At 45.2% G+C, this 24,961-nt stretch overlaps 1 protein-coding gene across 1 annotated transcript in view; it reads right to left on the bottom strand.

The window, feature by feature from the left end:
* Nucleotides 1-24,961, bottom strand: part of GRIN2A (glutamate ionotropic receptor NMDA type subunit 2A) — a 1,504,071-nt gene that overhangs the window by 302,778 nt on the left and 1,176,332 nt on the right. The window lies entirely within an intron of this gene.

Genomic DNA, 24,961 nt, shown 5'->3' with positions numbered 1-24,961 from the left:
CAGTCTGCTGTTTTTGGGAGTCAACCATGCTTGTGTTTGAAGCCAATCACAGAGTAATGCAAAAGTGAAATGCCCAATTAATATTTATTAGGAAGGTCTGCCAAATGACATGGATGATTATGATGAAGAATAGGGATTTGTTGAGCACACTGCTACTCAAAAGAGTGTCCCGGTGCTGTGTGGTGTGTAAGGGAAAGGAAAAAAATTAGTATAGGCTACTCAGCAAAAAGCTAGGGTTTGAGCTTTTTCCTAAGAGATCCTTCATTTTCCATTTAGCAAAGTTTAAAGGGGAGTTTGTTTCAGCTCATTGGCCCCAGAAAGGAGATGGACCGCCCTTCAGCTTTAGCGAAATGGACCCTTGGAACCGTAGCCAGGAAGTAATTTGCAGAATGCAGGTTTCGCTGAGGGTTATAGTGGAAATTCTTGGAGGACAAGTAGCCAGGCCGCTCCATGCATGAAGAGAAGTGTTTTGAAAAGATAAATAAATCAATATTTTGTGACACTCTGTGACTGAAGATTTTTCAATATGGCCCATTTGTGCATAGGTTGCATTGCAAAATTAAAGACCGGTTGCACAAAACAGGTGAACGATTTTCAACCACTTTTTGTGACCAGTTTTTTTGGTCTTTCTGGCCCATTTCACATTCACATACCTTGGTGAAATCATATATTTGACATGGGGGGATGTGGAATGAAGAATAGTAAATGTGAACTTAGCTCTAAATAATTTGCTTGATCATTCAGTGCTTGTCAATAGTCTGCACTCGATATTGTTGCAGATTGATACTTGGTCATTTTATTTTGCGACATACAACCTGATATCAGTCAAACAATTCTTTAGTTAAACATTACAGTATAAGCCTGTACATAACAACATTTTTCTGATTGAGTTGTAGAATGTTACTGGCCATAATACGGACTCTTCTTTTAGCATTCCACATCTTTTAAATAAATGATAATATGTACACATTGACTTGTCAATAATTTGCTAATTCAAAATAGTGTAACACATACCAAACTATATATAACAGGATGACAAGATTGATTGAATGTGGCATCCTTATAGGTAAAAATGACATCTACAATATGAGTATGCAAGTTATTTTTAACATTTTCCTGCTCTGGACTTCGGATGGCAGTAATAGTAAATATCACGAATTGATTCTTAAATGTTGTCCAGCCCCCTATTCTTGCAAAGCCAAATCCTGGAATTTCGTAATTTCATATTTGTGCCTAATAGAAAAGGGGCATGTTAACATAAATTCTCGCATTAATATGTGAATGTATATGATTGATTAATTCTACATCTTAATCATTATATAACACTGTGCCTCATTAATTTCTATTTCGAGGTTTGCCACATTTCCTTAATTGATGTCATTGTACCCATTTCTCTTTTATTTGCTTCAATTTGTGTCTCTTATGCTGTTTACACCAAGTTATTGTACAGATTTTACATATCTCTGGGTCTAAATTTAATAGTACATATCAGGACATTTTATTGAAAAAAAAAACATTTAGACACACTCTTAGAAGTCAGTGTATTGAACAAGTTGTGGCATATGTGATTTTGAGTGGAAATGACACAACTGGAAGGTGTACTGTTGAAGATGTTAGGTATTTGCAGGTTGATGCTGATTAGAAATTAAAAACTGAAGGGCAATGTTATCATGGAGGCATTTTTTCTATATATCTCTTTTTTAATTTTATGATTGCCCTCATTTGATTTATTTATGGTGGTTTCTGTCACACCAACAAGATTTCTTTGAAACTGTGATCTAAGCTTGATACCTAACATCATCTTAGTTTAATGTAACCTCATACTTTGCTATGCTCTTTCTGTAAAACTTCATGCTGATTTGTTTTTGTGTTCTTTGTACATTATTACAATGCTTTAGCTGGAATTATCAGGGTACTCAAGGAAACTAGGTGAATTCATGTATCACTTCACAGAATTACATTTCAACTAGCTAATATTTTTGCAGCTCACTCTAACACTACTATGGGTGCACTTAAAACACTTAGGTAGGCAATCCAGTTTTGAATTGAAGGGAATTGAATTGAATTTCATTACACATTTCTAAAGTGACAGCTACTCACAAAGAGTGTCCCAGCGCTATACGGTTTTGTGATATGACAAGCAGTAGGTGTCCATGTTGTACCGTAAGAGTGCGAGGATACACATCAGCATCAAAACAGACAATTTAGGATTTGAGAATTAATGCATCCTCCATTTTCCAAATGTAATCTTGTGTGGTGCATTTGGGCAGGGATTTAATCCTTTTAATGTTGCCAAGTGGCACCTATACAGAATATCATGCTAGGTTTGATAATTAGCACACCATGCAAATCTATTTACAACCCCTGTCCAATAGTTACATCTTTTGATATTTGTTTATGCATGATTAGCAAAATGAAGACCTGTGGTGAATGTGAATGGTAATACTTTCTACACACAAAACAAGACTATGAAAATGCAGGCCAATTACACAATGATACAGCAGATGTTAATACAGTCTTTGAAGATAAAGGTGCTAGGCTTGATCTCAGACAGTAGTATGCAAATTTTCAATTTAATATCCAGTCACAAATCCTGACTGACCCAGGTGAAGTATGCAGTTTGTTTTCTTTAAGAAAGAGGTGAAGTTGTGAAACATCTATTGTTGACAGTATTTTACTTGGCCTGGGGAGCTGATCATAGTACATTAGTTTGCCAGTATTGTAGGATCGAGTGAATATTTTACAGAGGTCAACTTTGATATTTTATGAAAAACGTAGACCTAAAATGTGAGCACAGCATTTAGCCAAGATGCCTGCTAAATACTTAGTCGACAGTGAGGAATTATAGTTGTCAAACTATAGGTCAAAGAGTGGGGCTTGCCAAGATTTTGAGCAATTGAGACACTACCACAAAACTGAAATGTGTGAGTGAGGTAACTGAGAGATATCCAGTGGTGGCTCCTCCGCAAGGCAAAGGAGCACCGCCCCACTCCTCAAAAGGAAAAAATAAAATGAGAACAATGTATTGGTATCATAGTACTTTTCCCATAGAAGTCAGTGGCTCACGGGACGGGTCTGGGCAGCGCAGGGGGAGGAGTGGTTTGCACTCCCTAAGTGCACATGGCTTCTTGGTTAGTCCAAGCGGACTGGCCAAGCAGTCATGAACACTTTACATCTTCCCCACCAGGCTGCTTTACACAGCTTGGTGAGGAACATGCAAAGCCTCCCTGTTCCCGTCTGAGCACCAAACCACGTCGCTCCCACCAATCACAATGCTCCATTGCAGCATTGTGATTGACTCAGGAGAGCCTGTGTGCCCGGGTGCTTCCTGCTGGCCTGGACTGGAGACCAGAATATGAGAGGCGGCCATCCGTCCATTTCATGTAAGTTCTTTTTATTTTTTTTCCATCCCCCTGCCCCTCCCCCCACCCTACCACCCTCGTTCGGAGATATCTAATGGGGATTGTGGCCTAGTCCGTGTTGATATCGATGTATGTATTCCCTATAACTTTGCGTACCAAGAACTTTAATCGTGAATAACAAGGTCAGATTGGGAAACATCCTTTACAACGCAACTTTTACCACGCAGTGCCTTTACAACGCAACTTTTACAATGCAAACCATTACAACGCATTGCGCTGGGGGGCGCTCTAGGATAGGGAATAAGTTTAATTTACTATCCAACACCTTCCCTAGTGTCCACGGGGACTGGAGTTGGAATAGTAAATTAAACTATTCACTATCCAGCACCCCAAAGCGCTATGCGTTGTAAAGGTTTTCGCTGTAAAAACCGCGTTGTAAAGGCATGCTTAGTAAAAGCATGCGTTGTAATGTCATACATCCATCAGATTAGCACTAAGCTTGTGGGATGCCGTAAATTATGGCTTTAGAAAGGGGTAGTAAAGTATGAAATCCCTCATGAGATGGCCATCTTTGTTGTGGGTGTCTATCAAACTACTAGATACACCAAGTAGAGATATTGCCTTGTAATCACTGACTTGTGTTCTAAGTCTTTCAGTTGCTCAATCATTTCACGATGTTCCCACAGAGACCTATACCCTTTTGTATAATTTTTTCACAGATCTCGGAATGATTGTTAATGTGACAGCACAAGCACAGTTGCACATGACCACAGTGATATTCCTCTTAGTAACTTCTTTCTAATGCACCTTCGAAATGTGACATCTGGCATTGTGATGGAGACGCCTTAATAATAAGTGTTCTTTGAACACACAAGGATAAGGCAAGTTGTGCTTATGCTCCTAAACACAATAAATGACATTTATAGGAAGGAGGTTTGCCTCAGAGTATAATTCTAAGATTGTATGGCAGTTGCACACAAAAGGAGAACCTTGTGTACATTTTTCGTCCAGCTAAATAACTATAGGAACCTAGTAACTGTCAGAACATACTTAGGATTTCTCTTCTTTGATGCAACAAGACAAGTTTGAAATGTTATAAGCAAACCCTTTTTCTCCAGGACAAATTGACATATGCCAATAGAGTTTCCTCTAATCCCTCAGTGTTGAGCATATTGGCAACCAATACCACTTGATACAACCTGAAAATATTAATGAAACGCAGATGCACTTCTGAATGCAGGCTATGAACATGCAGGTTGTGTCTCTAGCTAGCAAGGGTATATTCCATGCACAGAACAGATGAGGATGTGTTGACACCTATAAAACAGATGCACAAATTGGTGGATAAGGTGGGTTAACATACATGACAGCCAATACATCTGAACTGACACATGAAAATGTGGGATGACAGAACTAATCCATCAAATGTAGGCCACTACAGAGTGCTAAACAGGTAAGAAAAAAAACATGACAACGTGATGTTCTGAATAGAAGAGTTATATTCCTTCCTGATCAAGAGAATAAATCTAGGGGTGTGCAAAATACGTGTGACTGATTTTCTTGTTCATAATTATGCAAAATTTCTGAAAAGTAAAACAAAATATGAATAATTATGAAAAAAGTAAAAAATGGCACGTGGTGCTGTATTTTAAGATGACATGAGTCCACTTGGACACAATAATTCATTTAAACCTAAAAAAGAGCGAGAAAAAATAAAAGCATAGCAAACAAAAACTGCCCTTCTCAGGCCTACATAAATCTAGACGTGGCCCTCCTCCATCACTTCATAATGACACCCGATCCACATGGAGGGTGGACACAGGATATGAATCAATGTCATAGAATGTGTGGACTGTATTTTCATTCGAGGAGTGAAAGTTACTTCTATAATAACAAAATAAAAGAGGAGGTAGTAATGATGTTTTGTGGTTTTGGTAATGCCCAGTCTGAATTTAGAATAAGCCTGCATAGCTTGTTCAACTCACACTGGACTAATGTGTATTACGAGTCTAGGCTGGTTTTGCCATTTGCCAGTTTTGCCATTGCTTGTGGAGCTATGTTTTAGCCCCTGGGCTTTGGAAAAAACTGCGGATGGATCAAGAAAGATTTTGTAGTGTGGTTGTCCAGCTCTCCGCGTCCTGTGACACAGGGCACGAAATTGCAATAGGGCGTGACTTGGGGGCGAGCATTGTTCCCATGTACACAGCGAGGAGTGGACCACTCTCCCCTATATAGTGACAGCATAAGTAAATAAAGTTATCTGTACTCGCCCCCAGTTTTCACGCATGCCTTCCGTGGGGGGAACTTCTACCTCCCCACAGTGGCATCAAGGCTGAAAGGACCGGCGCACCACTCGACCGCGGCAAGGTAGGGGAGAGCTGGAGCTTGTCACCAGGCGGGGCTGCGCACTGCTTCAGAGCTCCCTGTGCTCCCGCTTAAAGTGGCACTCCACCGTGGTGAAACAATTCACCAGGGAGCTTCTGTGTGAATTGGGCATGTAGCACGACCTTCACTGCCCAATCTTGGCGCGCGCCGGTGCATCGCACTGTCTCAAGGCATCCCCGCACTTCCAGCCCACAAGAGCAGCCTACACACAAGCGTTGCCAGTGCAGGAGAGCAACCAGCTCCTGGCCCCATTCCTCAAGGAGCCAGCTACTGTCCCACACAGCGGTGGGCGCTACAGCAGCCACCACCAGGCCAGGGCTTCTAAGCAACCACCAGCAGCCACCCTCTGGTTCCCATTCCACAAGGTGCCGGCTACTGTCCCACACAACGGGGCACTACGTGCAGCCACCACCAGGCCAGGCTGATAAGGGAACCATAAGCCACGGCAAGAGGAGGCAACCACCACCAGACCTTGGCATTAAGGGAGCCAAAAGCCACTGCGAGTGGCCGTATGCAGTGGTACTGCCCCCAGACCTACCAGCACGTGGATTTCCCCTCTGCATGAAGCCACATCAGCGCGCATATCGGCCCGCACCACCGATACAGTCTCTCCATGCTAAGGTAGTCTGGACTGACCTCCGGTGACCCCGAGGACCGCAGGGCTACACAGCTGCGACCACTACCAGCACATGGCCGCCCGAAACCCCGGTAGTGGTGCCCTCCCAACCCACGTAGAGGAATCCCAATCTCCCAGCTGTGGGAGCCCCTGGAGCTCCACAGGTACCATACAGTGGCTCCGCTGTCCTCGCCACATACACCATGTGTGCCCAGACCTTCTCCTTAACCAACCCTGTGCCATTCCGACCTAAGCCCAGGGAACCGGCCATGAAGTGGGCTGATTGGAAGGGGTACTTCTTGAATTACCTCTCAGCGCTGGAAGACGAAGGCGAAGAGGAATTCTCCAACAAGCGGCGGAAGAAGATCCGGCTACATAATCTAGGACCGGAGGGTCTACACGTTTACGACCAGATGGTGAAAAAGACCAGAGTCTCGACCGATGACGATGTTTTCCAACATGCCTTCAAAGACCTAGACAGCCACTATCATCTCGTGATATGCACGGCCATCGACCGTTACAACTTCTTCTAACGGAAACAGGTGGAAGCGGAGGCAGTGGAGGACTACGTGGCGGCCCTCAAGAAACTGGCCATCAGCTGCAAGTTTGGCACCCTGCACAACGACCTCATACTGGATCAAATCATCATGCACTCCACCCGCACAAGTGTCCAGGAAAAGCTCTGGATAAGCTGCGAAGCACCCCTCCCAGAGATCATCAGGATAGTAAAACGAGCAGAGTTATTAAAACATTGCTCCCTGGCTGCCAAGAAAGACGTGGCTCCACAAGTCACTGTGTGAAAGATCTCCGACCGTAAGGTATCATCGTCGAAAACCGCAACGGACTCCACCTCCCCCGCCAATCTACGTCTAGGAGCAGAGGTCCCGGTTGTGCTCCTCTGAGCAAACAAGGAGTCTGCTACAGATGCGGCAGACACTCCCATATGGGTAATGACAAAAAGTGACCGGCGTTCCACTTCAAGTGCTCCTTCTGCGGCATCACAGGACACTTCGTCAAGGTCTGCCGGCGAAGACCCAGAAACGCAGCAGTCAAATACGTCCAGGACATCTCCGATGACCAAGAGGGGGTGGAGCTCTCCGACCCAGACAGCATCCTGTGCATTGAGGACTACATCCTGGGCGTAGGAGGTGTCCCAACGAAAAAAGCCTCCTGCAAGATGTCCATAGGCAGCGTTCCCATCGTTATAGTGGCGGAGTCAGGATCGCCCTACACCATCATTCAGAAACAGATCTTAGATCGAGATTTTGCCCAAGTGGTGGGCGACCACCTTCACCCCATGGATGTCCATCCACTCACATACACAGGAGAAAAGATCCCCATGGTGAGCTTCCCGCAGCTCCTGTTCAATTTCAAAGGATGACACATCACAGCGAAGTTGTACGTGGCACAAAAGGGCCCATCGGTCCTCGGGTGGGGGGACCAGGGGGCTCTGGGTATTCAGCTCAACCCCGGTGGTGACACACAATGCTCCTGACAGATGATACATCCATGCCATCCTCACTCCAAGCAGAGTTTGCCACTGTCTTCAGCGACAAGATAGGGAAGATGAGCAAGTACTCCCACAAGATTGCCCTAAATGATGGAGCGGTACCAGTCGCCCACAAAGTCAGGAACATCCCACTCAATTGCTGAGAAGCAGTACAGCAAGAACTGTAACGCTTAGAGGATAGTGGCATAATTGAACCGATCGAATGCGACGAATGGCTCACGCTTTTGGTGGTAGCTCGCAAACCAAGCAGGAAGATCCGCCTCTGCATTGATCTTTGCAAACTCAACAAGAACATTTTTGTGGAAAAATTTACGTTGCCAAAAATCAATGAATTGCTCACCCAGACCAAAGGCATCAAGTAGTTCTCCACCATCGACCTCAAAGCCGCCTACCACCAGGTATCACTTCACCCACCATGCCCACCATGCCGGAAACTCACATCCTTCATCACACCTTTCGGGTGCTACAGGTTTAGAAGCCTCCCCTTCGGCCTCGCATCCGCTGTGGCTGTCTTCCAAAAACTAATGCACAAGCTGATCCAGAGCATCCACGGCGTCCTTTACTTTCAAGGCAACATTCTTGTCATGGCAAAATCCAGAGCTGAACACAATGGCATCTTGCACACCATTCTACACACGCTCGCAGCCAACGGCCTCACGGCTGAATTAGAGAAATGCAAATTTGGTCTCCGCAAGGTCACCTATTTGGGGCATGAAATCAGCGACACGGGAATCACCCCAAAATCGGTGAATGTGGAGGCCATCAAGTCAGCTTCCTCCCCGACATCCAAAGACGACGTTAATTCGTTCCTGGGGCTGGGAGAGTTCTATTGTAAGTTTGTCAGAAACTTTGTGATGAAGACGCACAACTTACGCCAACTGCTCAAGGAAAAGAACAAGTTCACCTGGTCCGAGGAAATGGAAGCGGAGTACTTAGCCATCAAACAAGACATCTGCAAGGCGGTTCCCTTGCAAGGATTTGACGGCACTGCGTCCAGTATCCTCACCACGGACGCCAGTGAAAAAGGGCTGGTAGCAGTCCTCTCCCAGAGGGCTTCCGATGGCACAAAGACCACGGTGGGCTTCCCATCGCAATCACTCACCCCCAGTGAAGGAAAGTACCGTGTAGTTGAGAAGGAGATGCTAGCTGCGATCTGGGCAATGGAGAAATTTCGACAGTACCTGTGGGGGTCAAGATTTACACTCCGTACTGACAACAAGCCTCTAATCAAGGTCCTTAAATCCAGTGGCAACGTAACAGCCACGCCACGCATCGCCAAAATGACATTGCGACTGTTGGAATTTGTCTATGATGTGGAATACATCCCGGGCCCAAAAAAAGAGTGGCAGCCTTCTTGAGCAGAGTAGCAGCCATGGAAAATCCCGTCACATCATCGGAGTGGGAAGAGTACAGCGTTGCCTTCATGTCAGATCATGAACACACCATCAGTGCCCAAGACAGGGCAGAAGCATACACGCAGGACACAGAACTCCCCCAGATCAAGGAGTATGTCACGCGAGGCTGGCCGGAAAAGAGGCACATCGACAGCTCTCCATTGGCGAGGATTCCATATTCCTGCTACGGGGTGACAAAGTGGTGCCCCCGAAGGCGCTGTATGACTGCATTCTGCACATCAACCACGAAGGCCATCTGATCTTTGTAAAAGCCAAAAGGCAGATAAAATTGTTATACTGGTGGCCCACCATCGACATCCAAGTGGAAAGGTTTGTGAGGGACTGTACCCATTGCGCCAGAGCTGACAAAACCCTGGTCACTCTGAAGCCCTCCATGGGCGAATTCCCAACTCCCAACAACCCCTGGGAGGACCTCTTCATTGACATCGTAGGCCCAGTCCTAGTCACTTGGGGGCACACCCAAACAACTCATCGTTGTCGTGGACCGCTATTCAAAGTGGCCAAAGTTGACATATGCGACTCTGTAGACTCAGATGCCGTCATCGCTTTCCTCACCAACATTTTCTTGAGGGAGGGCATCCCCAAATCTATCACCAGCGACAATGAACCCCAGTTCATGTCGGCAAAATGAACAGTCTTCACCAACAGGAACGGAATCCGGATGAGACACACCCCGGTCTATCACGCAGCAGGTAACGGGCAAGTGGAACGCTTTAACCGGGTGATCATTGGCTCGATCCAGGCAGACATCAGCGCCGGGAAAAACTTGGAGACCGAAGTCAGAAACACAGTATGGGCATACCGCATCACACCCACCTTGACAGGCTACAGCCCATTTAAGATCTAAAGAGGCAGAGAACCCTTCACCAGAGACAACACAGCCTGGATGACCACGAGATTCAAAAGCAAATGGTCACCGGCTATTGTCCGCAGCAACATAGCGAAGGCACAAAGCGTCTACAAAGCACATTATGACAAAAGAAACAATGTGCGTGACATCTCATTGGCAGAGGACGAATGGGTTCGAGTCAAAAAAGGACACTCAGGACTCAAAGGTGACAGCAAATTCAGTGAGCCCCTGCGGGTGGTAGAAGCATTCTCCCGCTCAGCCGTACTGAGCGATGGTAAGGTCTGGTCCAAATCCAGAATGGCCAAGTGCAACAAGATCCTGCATTGGGGCATAGGTGACAGTGAGCTGGAAGAAAGCCCCAGTGTAGGGGGAGCAGCCGCACCCTCCGCAGACCATGTGAGTGACACCGGACCAGCCTGCACGGAAGGACAATCACCTGGGCAACCAACGATGTGTCCGCCCAGCAAGGACGTAGGTGAAGGGGGCATCCCGGGCAAGACACGTAACGCCTCTTGGAGAGATCAGGAAGAAGGCACAAGGTCAGATGGACCCTGTGGAGGAAGAGAGCAAGAGACTAGAACACACACCCGCAAGCGCCGTGCAGTGAAGCTGCCGAAACACCTCAGGGACTTTCAGTTGTGAATATCTCTCTCTCTCTCTCTCTCTCTCTCTCTCTCTCTCTCTCTCCCTCTCTCTCTCTGTCTTTCTCTCTATCTTGCTCTGTTTCACCCCACATAGACTCCCCACTCTGGTGGGTGCACCTACAGTTTTGTCTGGGATTGTTAAGGGGGAAGATGTGTAGTGTGGCAGTCTAGCTCCCCGCGTCATGTGACCCAGGGCATGGCATCGCGATAGGACCTGCCGCTGGGGCGAGCAATGTTACCGCGTACAGAGCGAGGAGTGGACCACTCTCCCCTATATAGTGACAGCATAAGTATATGAAGTTTCTGTACTCGTCCCCAGTCTCCACGCATTCCTTCCGTGGGGGGAACTTCTACCTCACCACAGATGTGACCATCTCCACTTGTGAATGTACTGATGAATTAATCTCCTCCTCCACTAAGAAACGTAGCACAGAGAGTGGAGCTGGCGAGAAGTGATGGGGACTCTAGACCAGTAAGCTAAGAATTCCTGGGAAGGCGTATTTGAGCATGAATGTCTTTATGCACAGAAGATGGTTAAGTGGGTATGCAAACTTTCATATATTTGCAAGAGTGGGCATTTGTGCACTTGAAAGTATGTCTTCCCGTGCAATCTGAGCATGTGTGTCTTTCCGTAGATGGGTTTTAGAAGTCTGCAGTTTTTAGGCATATCATGGCTGTACGTGGAATAGTCATGGGAATTTTTGGTATATGGGGATTATCCCGGACATAGGACAGACATCTGATGTTTTTATGACAAATGAAATATGTTGTTTTCAGACTAACATGAATGACTGATGTATTAGGACAAAAGAATTACATTCCCCAAACAAATGGATGCTTTTTTTGGAGGAGAATTAATAAATTCACCTTTACTTCACTTATTTGCACTAAAATTGAAGAAAACTGAAAGTGAGGGAAAGGGAATGTGAAGCTTTTATTTGGTCAAAATCCTCATGATTGGGGCGGGGCCTAGTGGGGAATGTATTTATGATTCAGAAAAGGGGGTGGTGATGGACAGAGTATCTGAATTAAGCAGAACACTCCTACCCAGTCCAAAGATCAGGGCTTGATCCATCACTGTGTTTTAGCTCACTGCACCATCCCAGTTCAGAACCTGGCTACATGCAAATTAGTCTGCCCCTGGCCCAGTGCATCATGGGAACAGGGCAGACCAAACTACCAAGCCAATTCTTATACTGGGAAGGAAACAAGCTTTCGGGGACCGGTTTCTGGCATTTCAGCCGTCTTCGGCCCGGCTTGCTTGAATCCTGATGGTGCAGTGAGCAAGGGACTCACATCTGAGTATACCCTTCCACGCTTATGGTGGACAAAACGATTCAGAAAAGGGGGTGGTGATGGACAGAGTATCTGAATTAAGCAGAACACTCCTACCCAGTCCAAAGATCAGGGCTTGATCCATCACCGTTTTTTAGCTCACTGCACCATCCCAGCTCAGAACCTGGCTACATGCAAATTAGTCTGTCCCTGGCCCAGTGCATCATGGGAACAGGGCAGACCAAACTACCAAGCCAATGCTTATACTGGGAAGGAAACAAGCTTCTGGGGACCGGTTTCTGGCATTTCAGCCGTCTTCGGCCCGGCTTGCTTGAATCCTGATGGTGCAGTGAGCAAGGGACTCACATCTGAGTATACCCTTCCACGCTTATGGTGGACAAAACGATTCAGAAAAGGGGGTGGTGATGGACAGAGTATCTGAATTAAGCAGAACACTCCTACCCAGTCCAAAGATCAGGGCTTGATCCATCACTGTTTTTTAGCTCACTGCACCATCCCAGCTCAGAACCTGGCTACATGCAAATTAGTCTGTCCCTGGCCCAGTGCATCATGGGAACAGGGCAGACCAAACTACCAAGCCAATTCTATATCCCCGGTAGCTTGTCTCCTTTCTGGTGAAGAATTGGCTTGGTAGTTTAGTCTGCCCTGTTCCCGTGATGCACTGGGCCAGGGACAGACTGATTTGCATATAGCCAGGTTCTGAGCTGGGATGGTGCAGTGAGATAAATAACGGTGATGGATCAAGCCCTGATCTTTGGACTGGGTAAGAGTGGTCTGCTTAATTCAGACACTCTGTTCATCACCACCCCCTTTTCTGAATCGTTTTTGGCCACTATAGGTGTGGCAGGGTATACTCAGACATGAGTCCCTTGCTCACTGCACCACCAGGATTCAAGCAAGCCGGGCCGACGACGGCTGAAATTCCAGAAACCGTTCCCCGGAAGCTTGTCTCCTTTCCGGTGAAAAATTGGCTTGGTAGTTTGGTCTGCCCTGTTCCCATGAGGCACTGGGTCAGACTAATTTGCATATAGCCAGGTTCTGAACTGGGGTGATGCAGTGAGCTAAATAACGGTGATGGATTCAGCCCTGATCTCTTGACTGGGTAAGAGTGGTCTGCTTAATTCAGACAGTCTGTTCATCACCACCCCCTTTTCTGAATTGTTTTTGGCCACTATAGGTGTGGCAGGGTATACTCAGACATGAGTCCCTTGCTCACTGCACCACCAGGATTCAAGCAAGCCGGGCAGACGATGGCTGAAATGCCAGAAACCGGTCCCCGGAAGCTTGTCTCCTTTCCGGTGAATTATTGGCTTGGTACTTTGGTCTGCCCTGTTCCCATGAGGCACTGGGTCAGACTACTTTGCATATAGCCAGGTTCTGAACTGGGGTGATGCAGTGAGCTAAATAACGGTGATGGATTCAGCCCTGATCTCTTGACTGGGTAAGAGTGGTCTGCTTAATTCAGACACTCTGTTCATCACCACCCCCTTTTCTGAATCGTTTTTAGGCCACTATAGGTGTGGCAGGGTATACTCAGACATGCGTCCCTTGCTCACTGCACCACCAGGATTCAAGCAAGCCGGGCCGACGGCGGCTGAAATGCCAGAAACCGGTCCCCGGAAGCTTGTCTCCTTTCCGGTGAAGGATCGGCTTGGTAGTTTGGTCTGCCCTGTTCCCATGAGGCACTGGGTCAGACTAATTTGCATATAGCCAGGTTCTGAACTGGGGTGATGCAGTGAGCTAAATAACGGTGATGGATTCAGCCCTGATCTCTTGACTGGGTAAGAGTGGTCTGCTTAATTCAGACACTCTGTTCATCACCACCCCCTTTTCTGAATCGGGGAATGTATTTAGACATATCTTGTCTGTCCTCCAAGCCCCTTCGGGACCAGGTCTTCGGGACCAGGGCAGCATCCTAGCAGCTGCACTTGCAGCGACATGATCATTCCCCCTATGTCTGGCGGGGACACTATTCTCCACCTGACAGCTGCCTCAGCAATTGTGACACAGTCGGGTGGGCATGGCTTACCAGGATCAAATCCATCATCTTGTGGGACTCTCTCCCATTTCCTGCAGTCCCGGCGGCAGGAAGTAAGGTCTAGCTGAAGGTGAAGGAGTCGCACAGACTGCCTGAGCAGGGAATCAGTGTGGAACAGCTCCAGAGTCTGCCAGCGTTCACCTGCCCCATATGTGGTGGGGCCCACTGAAGCAGCAAACAATGACTGCGGACCAGCCATCTTGAGGTGCTCTATGCAGAGACTAAGAGGTGAGTGCTGGGATCCAGTGGTGCTCCTCCTGGAGTGAGGGCCTAGTGTCTGGGACTAGTGGCAGCCGATAAGACTGGGGCACTCCACCCTATGTGGGACAGTGGTGGAGGACTGAGGTGGGGAATGGTCTCCGGTGCGGAGGGTCTGCTGTGTTGTGCCTCCTGAGACAACCAAAACTTGGCTAAGCGATACAGCTCTAATTTGTGCGCCTGCCATACAGACACAGGATGACAGCACCAGCCCATACTGTGGGCCTGCGATGTACAGAGCTGCCATCCTACAAGTGAGCTTGACAGCCTCTGCCCTGGCACACTGAGGCGTCGCTCCCTGATTTGGTGGCTAACGGAGGGGATGGCCGGCCTCCTCCCTCTGAACATTCCCTCCTACCTGTTTGGTCTTGCTCGATTGACTGTAACCCACAGGTGGCAGAGGAGGGCCCTCCACTGTCCACGAGAAGGGGTAAGAGAGGTAAGTTTGTCGATTCCTCCTCCCGACTTAATCTATACTCACAATATTGTATCCAAACCCCAATGTGGCTCATAGACCTATTCAACTCCTTACGTGGCGTATGGCGCAAGATGCGGAATGGAAGCAATTCCTTTTGTTATTTAACCCTCACACACCCTATTGATGTCATGCTTCATCATCGGGTTCACCCTGACTCCTAAATTTCAGGGTGGACTCTACCGTATTTTAGGGAGTGGGTGGCTAACGGAGGGGATGGCCCGCCTCTTCCCTTTGAACATTCCCTCCTACTCATTTGGCCTTGCTCGATTGACCCCTGAGAGCAATTACTTAAGTGGGGGGTGCCTGCCTACTGTGGTCCTGCTACCTGGGTATGGCTGGAGTCTGAGACCCTCACAACTGATGCAAAGCTGGTAAGCACCCAAAGTGTGGCTGATATGTCAGCCCACAAGGGGAGCTTGCCTGTAGTTATTCCAGCTCCCTGATGATGAGCCCTGTGGTGGACTGTGAGCTAGGAAAGCAGTGTGGCTGCTTGAGCAGAGGAAACTAGCTAGCTGACACTAACCTGGCATCAACCCTTCTGGCAGAGACTGAGAGGGGTGTGGATACGCTGCATTATGGGCATTCCTTGCAAAGCTGGTCTGACAATTCCTGGGTTGGAAACATGCTTTACCGCTAAAGGGAAACAATACCCAGAGACAACTCCCATTGTGCCCCCCATATCTGGGAAGTATCAGTGTCGCACACCACCACTCTTCGTACACTGTCCTGAATTACCAACAAACCCACACATCACCAGCAGCCTGGATACTCGTTTGGTTATATGTGTCATACCTGCCCTGCCCCACAAACTAAGCACTTGTGGCCTGAGGTAGACACACCATGCAGCGTTCCAGGGCCAACAAAGACAATGAGGTTAGTTCCCTCAGGAACAAAGCACTCGAGATGATGACTTTGGAGATGCTGGGCCCTTCTGATGCATCAGTGATAGGGGACACGCCATTGCTGCCTATCTCACAGTATTACATCAATTCGTTTTTGAAGGAGATTTGTTCTGAAAATGGATTGCTCAAATCAGACTTCAAATCCTGCATTAAGGAAATCTGGCATAATGTCGCAGAGATTGGGGGGTGGATCGATGACCTGGAATGTACAGTGAATGCGTACTCTGAATATCAGGAGATGCTCTGGCAGCGAGTGGTGACATTAGAAGAACAGCAAATAGAATTGGAATCTACACTGGTGGACCAGCTAAACAGGAGACGGTGGAACACCAGAAGACATCAGGGATGTCCCTAAAGATGTAGAAGGTCATGACATCATGGAGTTTACCATCGAACTTCATCAAACGATCCGAAGAGACAAATAAATCCCACTGCTAGGTCAGGATAAGGCCCATTTCACTGCCTCAGCTCCTGCAGCCATCCCTGACAAGCTGACGCATGTCCACTTCTTCACAAGAAAGTAAGTTATCCTGAGAGCTTTGAGGGGCAAGGTGGACCTGCTATTCTGGGGCCACACCAGCAAACTGTTTGATGATCTCTCCCCAGTCAACCTACGCCACACGTGAGACTTTTGACCAATCACCAATAAGCTTTGCAAGATGGGAATCTGATACCAATGGGGGCATCCTTTCACACTCCTGTTTACATGGGAAGACAAGCAGCACACCCTGCGCTCCTTGGTGGAGGCAAAAAAAAGCTCCTGGGGCTCTCCAAAGATATGCAAGGTAAGGACAGATTTCATCATAACCAGATGCGAGAGTTGACCTACAACCTGTCTGGACCACGGTACAACCTTATCACTCTGACAAGCGACAGAAAGAGGTGGCATCATAGGAAACGAAGCAAGACATCATACAACACTTTTAAAGCCTGAAAAAACATCCATTGCCACCACCTATCTTCTCGATCTGTGTCGTCCCATGACTACTGGGTATAGAAATGTTGGACTCCACCCTTGGCTGGACTGCTTGAAAGCATAGCTGCCTGAAGACACAGATCCCTTGTGCTGCGGTAGCCTGGGGACCAAGCTGCTTTGTCCTGTCAGTACTGACTGGAATGCCTGTTGATGTCTGCCTAAATTGATTTGCACCCCAAGAGGGTGACTCAACCAGCTCTACTATGGGGACAAAGTGCGATTGATGCTCGCTAAGTGGCTTCAGCAGGTGCAAGCCAAAGCTCATATTACCCAATTGCTGGTGAGGGGCGCAGGCTCGTCAATATAGGAACGTGACAAACAGCAGATGTCTCAAGACTACTACCAAACACTGTGTACGAAGCAAGAGGTGCCCCAGGTCATGATGAAGGAGTATCTGAATGCTTATAATTGGGATTACATTCACTGGAGAACGCAAAGCTCCTTGATGCTCCAATCACCCTGGCAGATCTTTGTAGTTCAGGCGCTGCCCCTGGATAAAACTCCTGACCCTGATAGGCTGCCTGTCTTCTTCTATCTTCTGTTCCTATCAGACCTGCAAGATCATCTGCTTCAGCTGGTTAACTCCTTTACAGAGGGCACAGGTCTTACTTCCACAAGGGCAGTTGCAGAAATCGCTCTCATACGGAAAACAGTAAAAGATCCCACTCAGTGCTCCTTCTACCACAATATAGCGCTCCTCACGATGGATGGAAAGATATTCACCAAACTACTGGCTACCCGATTCGAGCGCTATCAACTAGGTCTTATAAACCCCAACCAAGTTGGCTTTACCTGCGACCATCAGGGGAGAGACAGTATGCACCGGATTGTGCACTTAATAGAGAAATCACATTGTCAAAACATCCTAGCCTGCCTCCTCTCGTTTGATGGAAAGAAGGCCTTTGATAAGGTAAATCGGGCCTTCTTCTGAGCGTTATTGGGCAAGATCAGTATGAGACCGGGTGTGATAGCCAAAATCATGGCCTCATATGTCACTCGAACAGCTACCATTTGGGTAATGGGCACCAGACGGCCCCTATTAACATTCTTAGGAGCACACAGTAGAGCTGCTCTTGTCCCCTCTTTTGTTTACCCAGGTGTTGGAGCTCTTCCCTTCACCATTCATCACACTGAAGACGTGGTAGGCATCCTCTTTGGGGGTGGACGGTGCAAGATGCTTTTATTTACGAATGACCTTCTTCTATCTTTTTCACAGCTTGCTACCTCCCTACCAACGATTGTCACCCATCTAGCCAAATTTGAAACATTTTTAAAACCAGCTTTAAAATTAATATGTCCAAGTCTTCTGTGCTTAACTTGACCATCTATCCGCATGATCTCCCCGCGTTGCGAACTCCAGTGCCATTTCAGTGGTCGTTTGGCATGATAAGATACCTGAGTCTCAACCTGACATCTAAACTGTCCTCCTGGATGCAGACCATCTGCCCACAACTTCGGAAGGCTATCCTAGAAGACCTTCGAAGATGGAGACATCATCATATCCCTTGGCTGGGTTGCATTAATGCCATAAATATTAATATTCTACCACAAGCCCTATATCTATTCCAAACATTGCCTACCCCAATCCTGCAGGATGACATCCTTCACCTGAAAAGGGGCCTCTGCACCTTCAATTGGAATGGGAAGTGGTCACGAATCTCTCCCTCTCTCCTGACCCAGCATAGCGAAAAGGGTGGCTTGGCTTGCCCCCTGCTCCTCAAATATTAGCGCTGTGGGGAAGTATTAGAGGATTTTTGCCATATTTGGTGGTCATGCAGGCTCATTGCCACCTATTGGAACTAAGGACACATCAAATCCACTAGAGGATATCCCATACCATCTTCTTATCTCAGTTATCCTAGGCATACAACCCCTCGCACTAGAAGAAATGACTCAGGCTGATTGTAATGATATTAGCCATATGCTCCATGAAGCACGACGGCTCATCGCTCTTGAATGGAAAAAGACAACTGGCCCATCTAGTGCCAAGTGGTTTACCCACCTTTGACATGTGTTAGCAATGGAAACAACTGCCTCATAATCCCACACATACTGAGGCCAAATTTCAACTTTTTTGGCACCAATTGGTAAAATACCTCACATGCCTGAAACATACCTGCTTCTTTCCACTGAGATTGTGAGCACTACAAATCTTTGATTGACCCCACTTCGGCTACAATATTGGGCATCTAACTTTTTCCCCTCTCTCCCTCCCTCGCTGACACCTGACCCTTAGTTTGTGCCCCATAATGGAGGACCAACCTGATACTTGGCCCCATAGAGTCAATAATCCAAAATGCCAGAGTTGGTGGAAGTGACTTCACATGCACCTTGACATTCACTTTCACTCACACATACAGATGCTTATGCATACACATGCATTCACACATACACACTCTCACACATACACACACACTCTGCCTACACATGCACACACATTCACACAGACACAAATTCTCTCTTACATAAATACAATCAAAACTGCAAGCACAGACACAACATACATACATTTAAAAGCATTTTTTACTTACCTCAGCTGTCAAGCTATCTAGACTCCATTTTTTTAATTAAAGTAATAGCGAATAATGTAATAATATTCACTATTAGTATAATGAAAAAAATTATAAAAAACGAGGTGAGTGAAGCCCCCACCTCTGTACATAAGGACGAGCTGCTTCTGTCCTGCCACTAATTTTGCCACTCCTGATGTTTGGGGTCATAAAGGAAGTGCCAGGGGTCACAAGGGCATGCCAAGGGTCGCAGCAGCGCCCCCTGGTGCCCCCCAAATGATGTCCATGCTTGGCCCTATCTACTCAGCTTGGACCAGGAACTGTTATATTTTATTGCTATCTGTTTATCCATCTGCTTTACATATGCAGGATTGACTGCATTGGATGGCACTTAGCCACCTGCTTACTAATTGTGTACTACTGTAATGCTTTGTGAGCACGAAATTCAGCTGTCTACTAAATGTTAAATATAGGCCAAATGTGTTCAATAAAAAGATTCTGAGCAAAACAAAATCCTCATATTTGCTGAAGAAGAAAAGCAGGTATTCAATTGAAAAACTGGTATGCGTTCACAGAAAGGTAAGCAAAAAATGAAAACTGGTACTTGAGGACAAAATAAATATATCTTCATAGCGGGAAAAAATAAGCATATTTACCAAACTGAACAGCCTTCTTTCAAAGACAAAAAGGTGTGTTTGTGGTACAACCATTGTCTTTAGGAAAAATACATATTTAACAAAAGAAAGCTGCTAATTCAGGGAACTATGGGACATATGTACAAGTCCCCATCGCCACAGGAACGTAAATTTTTTCGATATTCCTGTGGTGATAGGGTTTTGCCGTATTTACAAAGCAGCGTTAAGACACTTAACGTGGCTCAATGCTGCCTTGTAAATAAGCCATCACAGAAAATGGAATTACCCAGTTGGTCATGTCCTGCAAGACAAGGATCCGAGGAAGACGCTCACTTATTGCAGCAACGGCTTTGAATTAAACTCAAGCCAGGATAAGGCTAAGGAGTGTCCCATTCACTTGGACCCACCTCTACTCGCACAGAGTGGGCCTTCTGGAAGCACAGAGTGGGCCTTCTGGAATTGTGCAGAACTCACATCTGTGACCCACTACACCTGCCCAAGCAATTGGATTCTAGGCAAACCATCCAGGGGGGTACTCAGAAGCCCCTTCCCATCCTCCGGGTTGCCCCTTCCTGTCCTGATGAAGACCCGCACGGCCAAGGTCTAACTTACCTGCATGGCCCCAAGTCGGGTCGAAACGTCAACGCCCCTTTTAAATATTGCCTGGACCCCCTTTCTACATGCCCAACGTGCAACACGGGAATGTCTATCCCTCAATAGAGAATTGTAATACAGGTATTGCGTGAACTGCAGCCTTGGCCAGGCCATTAAGGACCGTGATTGACAACCAGTCCTCATTTTTTAGAACTGTATCATCCTTTTATGTCACTACCTTAAATACTTTTCTTTTTGCCTTATCACCACTCACTAGACCACTACTCTTCTTTGCACGTTCCCTCTCTTGGAGCAACCCTCACCAATATTACAATAACTGTCTAGTAAATTCATTACGATACTTGCAATGAAAATAAATTGCTTGTGGATTCAGAATCTGGTCTGTTGCACTTTGTTTTGTTTTGTATGAATAATGTATTGATTACCGTGAGCTGACTATTTTTCCTCTAGCATGCTCTTGAATTAATTTACTTATTGTAACTAAGTATCACGAATATTCAACATTTAAATAAGGTCTAGGACCATTGCCTTGTAAATAAGGCACCCTTTCAAACTATGCTTAGCGTGAACGGATTGGGCAGTGGGTGTTGGGCTAGGTTTTCCACTGCAGCACCCATTCATTTTGACGCTGCGCCCTATGTACAAGGGCAGCGTACATAGGAGGCTAAGCCAAAATTAAGACCAGGTAAAGCCTGGTCTTAAGTTGGCGAAATGAGCAGAAATTACTTATTTCTCCTCGTTTTTGCTTTCTATGTGTGCTGCCTTGTGCAACACACATGGAAAAAGCAAAATGCCATGGATTGTTTATGTACATGAAGGTCCCCCTTCCTGTAAATAAACAATCTTTGAGAAACATGTCATTATGTGACTTTCATGTGTGCTGCATTAAGCAGCACACATGATAGTGACAAAATGGCATTTCAGGACTGTTTATGTGCGGGAAGGGTCACCTTCCTACATATACATAATCCTCCCTTGCACGCAGACACCCTTGCACTATGGTGCAAGGGTGCCTGCATCGGCCCTACACTTAGCAGTATAGCGCCATCGCAGGGGGAAATGCAAGGCAGCACCATATCGTTGTAAATATGGTAAAGCCTTGCGTTTCAGAAGTGGTGGAGTGAGGCGTTAAGCCATGGTGGTTAACGCCTCACTCTGCCACTTCTATTGTACATATTTCCCTCTATCCCCTCCCTATATGTGTATTTTAAAAAATGATAGTTTTGAGACATTTGCATTTCTGTAAGTGCAAACCCAACTTTGAGGACAACTGCCTGCCTTTTGAGATCATGTCTAATAATTTTGGGGGGAAATTGGTATGTCTTTCCAAACTGACAAGTTGACATTTAGACAAGTTGACAAAAAAAGGCAAAATATGCAATTTTGAGTTCCAGAACAATATCAATACAATGTTAGGTGAGTACTAGAGTTTTCCATATGTAGATTATGTGAATTTACCAAATAAATAAATGCTAGTATTTTACGGAAAAATTTACATTTTTTCAAAAAGAGACATGCCGATTTTCAATAACAAATTAATTAATTTACCAAAAATTAACAATCTGTAAATTGGGTCGAATAGAGTTTTTGGGATTATGTGTTTGGGAAGCAAATAGCACCCTTCTCGTGAGTGACAGCTCGGATTTGATTACAAATTTCAAGCTTTAACAGGAAAATATAAACTGATGTTCATGGACAAATGAGTTAATTTGTCAAATAAACATTTGTTACAGAGGGATCAATAAAATGATTTTTAAGAAAGCATGAATCATTTGTTTGGGGAAATGATTTTCCTTTAAAAAAATATAAAGCTGACATTTTAAATTAAACGTAAGTATATTCGCTGGAAATATTACTGATGTTACACAGAAAAAAATGAAAATGAGGCATTTTTGGAAAATGAGTGTGTATTACAGAAAAATTAAAAGCTTTGCTGTCTTTTCTTTAGGGGGAAGTGATTGAATTGTCCAAACAATAGTAAACTTAAACTTAGGAATACAAGGCGTTATTACTCTTGTTTTGTTTGAAAAGCTTATTGCTGTTATTAAGGCGTCGTTTCTTTGGTCTTAAGGAGCACTTATTGACTGGTGTGGCTGTTTTGTGGTGACTCATATGAAGGCATTTGATGAATCTTGTATTAGCACCCCTATATTTTACTTTATTGTCGTGGCTGGATGAACTGTGATCGGTACTACACAAGAGATGTGTTTGCTGCCTGACCCGCTAATGCCTCTGCAATCTGAGAAGCAATAATGCTGTCTGAGCCTAAATAATTGGTCCAACCAGAAGCATATTTCTGATGTTTAAGGAATATTCCGTGAACTTTCCAGACTGATTATCATTCATATCACATAATTAAAAATATTCTGGGATATATAGATAAAGGAATTAAATAAACAAAATGGAAGGTAGAAGTGAAAGAAAAGGCTTTGTATTTTTTATTTTAAGGATACGAGACTATACTAAATGGCTCAGCTTACATTAGTTGCCACTAAAAAGCAGACTTTAGTTCAATTTCCTATGGAAACTATAATGTACGAAAGTACTGTTTAAATCTGTGTAAGTACTCAGGGTAGTACACGTTTATTTGGTGAATATTAGTCTGCTATTTAGGGCCCTTAAACTTAAAATGTGTGACACATTATTTTTGGACTTGGGGCAAAATATAGAGTTAATAACTGAGATTGGTAATAACTTACAATTTAGTACTACCTCCATATTTTGCATACATTTCCAATAAATGAACAGTAAATTAAGCAAAGTTTCTAGAGTTTTTTTAAAAATGTATTTGCATTTGTTTGTTTTTTAGCCTTTTGGTGATGGAATCCGTTTCACAATGATTCTGTGCAGTATCATGATACTACACCAAAATCCTGATGATGGTAATGTGCTTTTATGCAAAGAACACAGTAGTCTAGCAGAAAAGCAGCGCTGTATTTTTTTCTTTTTTGAAGTTTTATACAGTGCAAAGTCGATCCGTAGGTACTGGAGCGTTTTACAGGAGCACAAGTTACATTACACAAGCACACATTCATTTTGGTAGGCACAGGGAGATTAAGTGATTGTGCCCAGAATCACAGGACGTTGACCCGTCGTCAAATCTCGCACCTGGTTCCCCAGTCCTAAATTCAGCAGCTTCTGGCCGTTATGCCACCTCCTCTCCTACGTGGGTGAATGGACAAATGAGAGGTCTGCATGTCGTAAATTAATGTTTTTTTGCCACCTCAAGAAATGTAACCTTCGCCAATGTATTCATTGGACTACAGAAGATTACAGATGATTTCAGAAGGAGAACCTTTGACCTCGGATTACCAAGGTTCGACTTGGTCAAGACTGACTCCAGGTGGCATTTTTCATTCCCTCAGTAGTGCTCCATCTGCACTTAAGAGTGCTCTGCTGTAGTCTTTGAAGGTCGATGTATATACTTGTTAGTAACTTTTATATCTGATAAATGTATGTTCTTTTAAATGCACATTATAACTTTTTATCGTTTGAATGCCACTGTTCTACTAGTCTCTGTAACTCTGAAGTTTAATTTCATTATTGTCTCGATAAGTGAAAGTATAAAAGTGGCCAGAGTGATGACTTGCCTTATGTATTTTAATCGAGAATTATGTGTTATTATATTATAAAATGTCACCTTTGTATCTGGTTGGGAAGTACTCACCTGCACCTATATTAAGAAGTTTTTTTGCATATTCGAATTGGCTTGTGCATTTTAAGTAAAACGATCTTGTTCTATATACTTCATGTAAACAATTTCCATTCTTTTTACAGGATACCAATAAGAAAGCCAATGCACAAAATGTGTAGATCTATGAATCACATACTTCGTTTAATGATGTGCAAAGAATATTTATTTGGGTTTTGTTTTCGTACAATAGTTTGTGTGTTAAGCATTTTTCTGCAAGTTGAAACGAACTACCCTGTGACCCACACAATATGTGGATGAACCCTTTCTCACCCTGGACGGATAGATTTATAGCTTTTTACAGGAGTAAATTTGCATGTGTTCCCTGGGTTGAAAACTATTGGCTTACTCTATGTGAATGTATTATGAGAATCAGCCCAAAATAAGTTGTTCTTAGCAACAAGACAGTGCATTTACAATGCATGCAAAAGTCCAGTCAACTGACCTGCACAGCAGCAATTGCTGTCCAATTATTTATAAATCGAAGGATGTTGCAATTGAATTTGGTTTTTATTTGCTTTAATGCTTGCCTTCTTGTTACAGACAACTCCAGCTGTCTGTTCAGAGACAGCAGTGTATACCATATCCCAGAAAGCCGATCCCTGCTCAAGATTGGATGGCTTTCATGTCAATCTCATTTGCATTGCTCCTATTTGTAGCTTTCTTCTTTTTCTGTCATTGATCTGCCCACAAAAGCATTTGGTTTTGCAGTCAATAGATTCGTCATTCTTCCTGCTGCGAACGCAGCATTGAAAACAGAGCCATACAACACCAGTTTTC

This window comes from Lissotriton vulgaris, chromosome 10 (genome assembly GCF_964263255.1).
Source record: "Lissotriton vulgaris chromosome 10, aLisVul1.2, whole genome shotgun sequence".
Lineage (NCBI taxonomy): Eukaryota > Metazoa > Chordata > Amphibia > Caudata > Salamandridae > Lissotriton > Lissotriton vulgaris.
Note: the sequence above shows the minus strand (reverse complement) of the source record. Positions and strands in the feature narration are given on the sequence as shown.